This window comes from Pristiophorus japonicus, unplaced genomic scaffold (assembly GCF_044704955.1).
Source record: "Pristiophorus japonicus isolate sPriJap1 unplaced genomic scaffold, sPriJap1.hap1 HAP1_SCAFFOLD_570, whole genome shotgun sequence".
In the NCBI taxonomy this organism is placed as follows: Eukaryota; Metazoa; Chordata; class Chondrichthyes; family Pristiophoridae; genus Pristiophorus; species Pristiophorus japonicus.
In genome coordinates this window covers 46,309-54,125 of record NW_027254478.1, presented here as the reverse complement: position 1 = coordinate 54,125, position 7,817 = coordinate 46,309, and positions in this window count along the sequence as shown.

Genomic DNA, 7,817 nt, shown 5'->3' with positions numbered 1-7,817 from the left:
CCATTTCTAACACCGGGGCTTTTTCCCCAGTTCCTGTTTTACCATCTTTACTTAAGCGGAACTATTTACACCAAGGCTTTTTACCTGGTGCTGTTTTTCCGCCTTTACTTATGCGGAACTATTTACACCGAGGCTTTTCCCCCGATATCCCGTATATGTATTTATTCGACCGACATTTACAGTATTTACTTACAGTGTCCTGACGCGCCCCTCAATTGGAATTACTGGTTGCATGGACTCTACCTCAGATTCGTTGGATCTGGTTACTTTTGGACGAGAATTTCTCAAGGTAATTCTCTACTCACTCGTTGTTAGGTTGCTTGGGCTTTTTGAGTCGATTCTGCTTGTCCAGTAGATCCTGCTGACTGCGCCAAGTTGTTAGATTTAACTTCAAACCACCACTCGGAGTCCCTTAGCCTTAAAGTAAATGCAATTTTTATTAATAAAATATACAAGCCGGCAGGGGAGCTATCCTTGAAGGAATGCTCAGAGAAACTGCCAGAGACATCTTATTTTATACAGTTTCAGATTTATAGCCTTACGTAATTACGCAAGTTGCAATTAATACGTGCTGATTGATTAATACATGATTATCTGGTCGGTTGATTCCTCTAATCTGGCCTCTATATGTTTAATTGGTAATTCAGGATACATGTTGTTCTGATTCTTTTTATTTAACTTGTATCTTGTATAGAATTCAAATTCTATGTTATCTGTGTCTGTGCCCAGCTCCCAAGGCCTTTGGTCTATGAATTGGACATCTGCCCCTCTGCGGAAGGCATCTCACACATGCTTCCCACAGGCTGTGGGATCCATTTAAAAATTATTTTAACTGCATTTTAAAACATCCCAATTATTATTATTAATTGTAATTACGATTTGTGATCTGCCATTTCAGTCTATTATGGGGTATCTTATTGAAGGCCTTTGAAAATCTAGATAAATTACATCTACTACATTACGTTAGTTTACGCTATCTGTTACTTCTTCGAAAAATTCAAAGAATTTGGTCAATTCAAGACTTTCCCTTTTATAATCCATGCTGACTATTCATGTTTGGTTTCTCATCATCTTCCACTTTCTCCTTTAGTAGGGAATCCATTATTTTTCCTCCCAACGATGTTAAGTTGACTGGACTATAGATCCTCAGACACGTTGTACCTCACTTCTTAAAAATAGGTATTACATTAGCTGTCTGCCAATCCTCCGGCACTGCATCTTATTCTAACGAAGTATTAAATATGTTTATTAATGGCTCTGCTATCTCTTCCCTCGATGTAATTCGTCCAAAGTCGATATTTTATCTATTTTCGGTTTGATTAGTTTATATAATATTTTCCTCCTGTTATTTTAAATGCAGTTATTTCATTTCTAATATCATCCGATGTCATGTCCACCTGTGTTGTCTCCCTGATAAATACTGATGCAAAGTAATTGTTTAATATTTCTACCTAACTCTGCCTGTGGACAACTTTCTGAGCCACGTACCTTGGTATGTATTGTGGATGTCCTCCACGCATTCTTTATCCTTATCGTTAAAGGTAATGAGTATTTCGTACCTGTTGGACAGGAGCATTGTCTCATTCTCAGTCTCTTCTTATTTCTCGCTTCATGGCACCCAATCAGCCACGGACTTTCCTGAACCTGCGCTTTTGTGTGGGATGTGACTGTTTTCTGGATTAAATCACTTATCCTCTGTGTTTCAGAGTGTGTCGAACTCGCACTCCAGCCCAATTACCCTGAGCCAGAGAGAATAAAGCAGAGACATTTGCTGCAGATGTGGGAATGTGGGACAGATTTGATGTCCACAAACTCACACACACTGCAGTCTTGACTCATTGCCTACCCTGCCATCTTTAGTTATTTTTTATAAATTTATTTGCTTATTTACACACTGAATTAATTTAACCACTTAATTTTTATTCAAATGTTTTTTTTATAATGATATTAATTAATTAGTAATTATAGCTAAATTATTAATTTAATAAAGTATTGTTATTGCTCCCAGGTCTTAGTTTAGACCAAGCTTCGAGAAAAAAGGTAATACTCACCAAACATTCATCTACCTGCTGTGTTTTGGAGGCCAAAGCAGCACCTCTTCAACCACTGTTATCATACCAACTTTCACCAAATTCCGTTTAATATCACTGTGCAGAACACACTGTGAATCGGCAGTTAGTGTTTAGTTTTTCCCTTTGGAGCCACACACAAGTTACAAGTACTGTCTCAGCTCCATGCCCATTGCTCGCAATAATTTGCACATATTTAAGACTAACAGTTACAGCTGACTGATAGTTAACTACCACTAACAGGCGGTTTCTGCTAACTTCTGTTTTTAAAGTTCTAAGTTCAATTCAACAGGTTAAACTAAATTTCCCTTCTTACAGGTAATACTCAGCCAGACTCACCCCAGACTTACCATTGAATCTCACTTTCTCTAAGTTCCCAAGTTTACCACTCTCTTTGTGCACTCCGTGATGATAGAGTAAACTACTGCATTCTCTGCTGGGCTGAAAGGGTCGGGGTGGGCAAGGTCGCTCTGTAAATTTGCAGTCCACAGGCAGACGGGCTGCTAACTCCCAGCAACCCCAGGGAAACCTCAGGGGAACCGCCTCAGACCAGTTTGCAGCCGCGAGCATCGAATTACCTATTTCTGTGCTGCAGACATTAAGTAACTCTATGTAAGGTGATGGGTGAAGGAGAAGGGATGTCTGAAATGCGATTCTGGATCAACCACAGACCAGGGCTTGGTCAGAAGGGCAGGTCTGTGATGTCACAATACTCAGGCACAGTATCATGCGAGTTTCCCCGCTTTATGACATCACACATACTGCAATACCTAGCAACAAAGCTCGTTACCACCCTCCCTGAACACTGCATATTATGGCCTATGTTCAGCTCGGAGATTTTACAGAGAGTGAGGAGGAGCTGAGTTTAATGTGTCGAGTGTGTGCGGGGAACACTTCATCCTGCAGATCACCGCATTTTTCAGGCAAACTTACAAAGGAACGTTATAGTGGTGAATGTCACTGGGATATACTCCATCTGCAGGAGACCATTTAATCCCAAAGGTAGATTATCTGAAACAAGGATACGTCGCTGTCTCCGGGCGCTGGGGCTGCTCAGGTTAAACCCCACTGGGAGAAAAACACAAGGAGCCTGTAAAAGGATGAAAGCACTGACCTTTGAGCCTTTGAAACCATCCCTCCCTGGCTGTTGTTTGGTCCCAGGCCATTTCACCCCAGCTTTCCATGGGAATGCTGGGGACTGAGCGGCCCACCCGAGGACTGTGCAGTAACAGAGCCACCTTCCCCACGCCTCTCCCTTTGGGTAAACACATCCGACACGAGCCTGGCGGTCGGGAGCATTATAAACCCGTCCCAGGCCACAGCAGACGTCTTAGCGGGGATAAAACCTGCAGGAGTCCAGCGGGACTGATCTCCGTGGACTTCCCCACCTATATCATTTTTGTTAGTCGCTGACTCCGCGCGGATTAAAGATGAAAACAGGCCTCACTGTGTGTGTATCACAGAGATGAGCGGATTGGGCAGAACACCCGCCCAACACATTGTGTGATTCTTATTATTTAATGTATTTATCAAGTAGAGTAAAGGGATATTTCACCACATTCTTCAACTCCTCTCTGAATTTCGTCTGGGTCACGGCATAAATAAATGTATTGGTGCAGCAACTCAGGAGCTGAAGCATAAATCCCATTTCCTGTACATATTCAGGTAGATATACAGGAATAAAGTTTAACGAATACAATCGTTGAACCACAGAATAAAACAAAAACACTGCCCATAACAGGATAAAATTGCCGGATATAACAAACAGTAAAATGATGGATTTCCTTCGCTTCTCCATCTCTGGATCACTGGGAGCCTCCCCACTGCTGTGGGCCCGGAGTCTCCTGCGGGCTCTGCTCGACACTAAAACGTGTCTGACAGTTAAAGCATTGAGCAGAAGGATCAGAACAAATGGAATAAACGGTGTTATAATATAATGAAGGAATTCAATTACTGCCCATGATAGTGACTCAGAGACTTCCCATCTAACAATACAAAACCAGGGACTATTGAAAATATGATACACACCTCCATACATAAAGTACCAGAAAGTGTTCTTTACACAGAACAGCACACTCAATATTCCCACAGCCACAGTCGCCGTTTTTTCGGTGCAATATTTGGTTTTGAGCTTCTGACAACAAATGGCTATACATCGATCAAAGGTAAAAGCAACTGTGAACCAGACGGAACAGTCTGTGACTGTGTAAAGCAGGATGGCATGGATATTACACACTTTAATCTTCCACATGAACTCAAACACGGTTGAATAATGAATAGGAATCTGCCTGGATATCAGGTCGAGGATAACGACCAGTAGATCTGCCGCTGCCATTGCCACCAGGTAACGGCTGACACACTTGGAGAGGCCGCACCTTCCTCGAGACAGGATCATTATCGTCACTAAGTTCACTGCAAGAAAGAGAAAAACAGGGAATTTAAATTGCAGATTGAGAGCAACAACAGCTGTCTCAAAGAATTATGTGTGAAATGAGTCAGGATTAAGTGAACCAGCTAATGGGACTTGTGGTGTTTGGGTCAGGACTGATGAAATCATCGGATGGGACGTCTGCTGTTTAGGACAGGACTGATTACACCAGCGGATGGGACGTGTGGTGTTTGGCATAGGTATTGAAAGAACCAATATATGAGATGTGTGGGTGTTGGGTCAGGGACTGAATGTACCAATGGATGGGATGTGTGGGTGTTGGCTCTGGACTGAATGTACCAGTGGATGGGATGTTTGGGTGTTGTGACAGGGAGTGAGTGAAGCGGTGGATGTGATGTGTGGGTGCTGGGTCATGACTGAAATAATTAATGTTTTGGACTTTTGCCAGGTGGGTGAAGCTCCGAATGAGACTAATATATAACGCCATATCCAAGTCAGAGGGAGCAATAATTCAGCACAAGAAGCTGCGAGTTTGTGAATAACCTGTGTCCATTGAGGGGAATAGAGTCATTGTCCAGGGATGGGAATGTAGTATGAGGACAGCGAGGGAAATGGAATCTGTGTCCAGGGAGGAGAATGGAGTTGTGGGCCAAGGGAGGGAATGGAGTCTGTGGCCAAGAAAAGGAATGGCGTCTTTGACAATGGGGGGAATGGAGTATGTGGCCAGGGAGAGGAATCGATTCTTTGTCCAGGAAGGGGAATCGAATCTGTGTACATGGAGGGGAATGGAGTCTGTGGCCAAGGTGGGGAATGAAATCTGTGGCTAGAGAGGGGAATGGAGTCTTTGGCGAGGTTACTGCAGTTGTGTCGAAGGCTGAAGAAGGTGAATTGAATTGTATTATGTGTCGAAATCTGAACCTTTCCAACCATTGTATTGAAAGTACACTTTGTAAGTGGCTTAAGCTGACTTTCCCACAATATTGCAAATAATCTTTAAAGAAGGGACTTTCGCTTTACAATAGACTGATGATGACCCATGTTGTAAAATGTCACAGACGATTTTCGAACGTGTCTGTTTACAGCTGGAACCGTGTCAACCAGCTGCCTTTCACCTGGTGTGAGAAAGTTACAGACTTCCAGTTGACAGAGAGAATTGGAGACTGGAAATATCAAAATATTTCACAATATAGTGCTCCATTTTGAATAATTGCTATCTTGCGGCCCACACCGAGATCTCCTGAACTGTGGCTGAACAAGGGAAATAAATCAATTCAAACAGAACTGAATAAACATTTTACTGGAAGACGTATTGCAGTTTTACCCCTGGCCTGACCATCTGGAATTAGTGACTGTGAGGCAGAGCGGGAGGCAGTGGAAATTACGACAACTGTCTGTAGCTGAATCATTAGTGAATAATGTGTCATATCTCAGTGTATTTGTGAAGGATCTCTCAACGCTGATTTCCACAGATCAGTGTCATTTACAATAACCAGCGGTACTTAAAACACTTGTTACCTCTGAACACATATTTATTATCCAACACTGGGCATCAGTGCAGAAAGCTGACTGCAAGCTGTTCAATAATATAATCGTTTACTAACATATCTTATGTCAATAACATCAAATTTCTGTCAAATCCTGTAAACCACGATCACTGGAAGCAAGTTGTGGAAACAACACACTATTTATTGAACTGGGAGCAGTGAGTCAGCAAATGATCAAACATTTCATGACAGAAACTTCTGTGCATTGCCAGACACAGAATAAGAGATTTAATTTGTGAAAACAACATACTGTTCATTGAACTGGGATCAGCGAATCAGCAAATTATCAAACATTACATGACAGAAACTTCCGTGCATTGCCTGACACAGAACAAGAGGTTGAAATTGTGAAAACAACATACTGTTCATTGAAATGGGAGCAGCGAATTAGCGAATGATCAAACATTACATGACAGAAACCTTTTTGCATTGCCAGGCACAGAACAAGAGGTTTAAATTGAATACAATTAATAAGTAGAACTAAAAGATAAGGACAAACAATACAGAGAAACATGGGTTACATAATTAATTGCAGATGAAGGACTCACCAGGAAAACCAACAGCAGCGAGGAACGGGTAATAAATACGTTCTACATTGAAAAATGCCCACAAGATCCTCAGCTCAGTTGGAATCTCCCAGAACATGATTTGACTTTCTGTGAGCTCCAATAAGCACTGTTAATTTTTGACAACAACTTCAGTCAAACGTTGCTGTACAGACTGAAAAAGAAATCCTTATTTATAGCCTGAGTGAACTCTCCAGTGAGACAATTAAACTGCACACTGACGGATATTAATCACAGTCACTGAATAAACAAGTTGTCCAAACCTTTTCTTTGCATCAGTTTGAATTGCAAAATATCTTAAAAGCAACGTGACTTTCAAATCAAATAACTTTATCCAAAACCAAGCATTATTGGTAAAAACAGAAATAGTTAAGTCCACAGAATCAGCGCATGCATGTGAAGGGAGCAGCTTTCATTTAGGGAATTTCTATTATTACTGAGATGTAAAATAACTCTGTAATTTCAGATTTTCAATTCACTTCTCGGGGTAACACAAGTGAAATAAAACAAATGGAAGGACAGATTTCTTAGTAAAGGTCAGTAACATACATGGGGACTGACAGTACAGTGTTAAGTAAGGATACATGGGCACTGATAATACAATGGTCAGTAAAGATATATGACGACTGATCACACAATGGTCAGTAAGGATACATGAGTACTGATAATACAATGGTCAGTAAGGATACATGGGGACTGATAATACAATAGTCAGTAAGGGTACATGGTGGCTGTTAATGTAATGGTGAGTAAGGATACATGAACACTGATAATACATTGGTCAATAAGGATATATGGGGACAGATAATACAATGGTCAGTAAGGGTACATGGGGACAGATAATACAATGGTCAGTAAGGGGACATGGGCTGATAATACAGTGGTCAGTAAGGTTACATGGGGACAGATAACATATTGGTCAGTAAGGATAAGTGCGTGCTGTTAATACAATGGTCAGTAAGGATTTATGGCGACCGATGCCATACTGACAGTCACAGGCCATCCTATGGTTTATTTTTCTCATACAGGGAATGGAGAGACTGGAGGTGAGGAATGGAGATGAGAGGAACAGAGAGATAAGGAGGGGAGAAGAGAGAGGACAGGAGGCGGGAGGGGAGTAGACGAGAGGAGATGAGTGTGGAGGAGAGGAGAGGAGGGGAGTAGGAGAGCAGAGGTGAGGGGAGGAGATGAGTGGAGTGGAGAAGACAGCAGATCAGAGTAGAGGATAGGAGGTGAGAGGAGAGGGTGG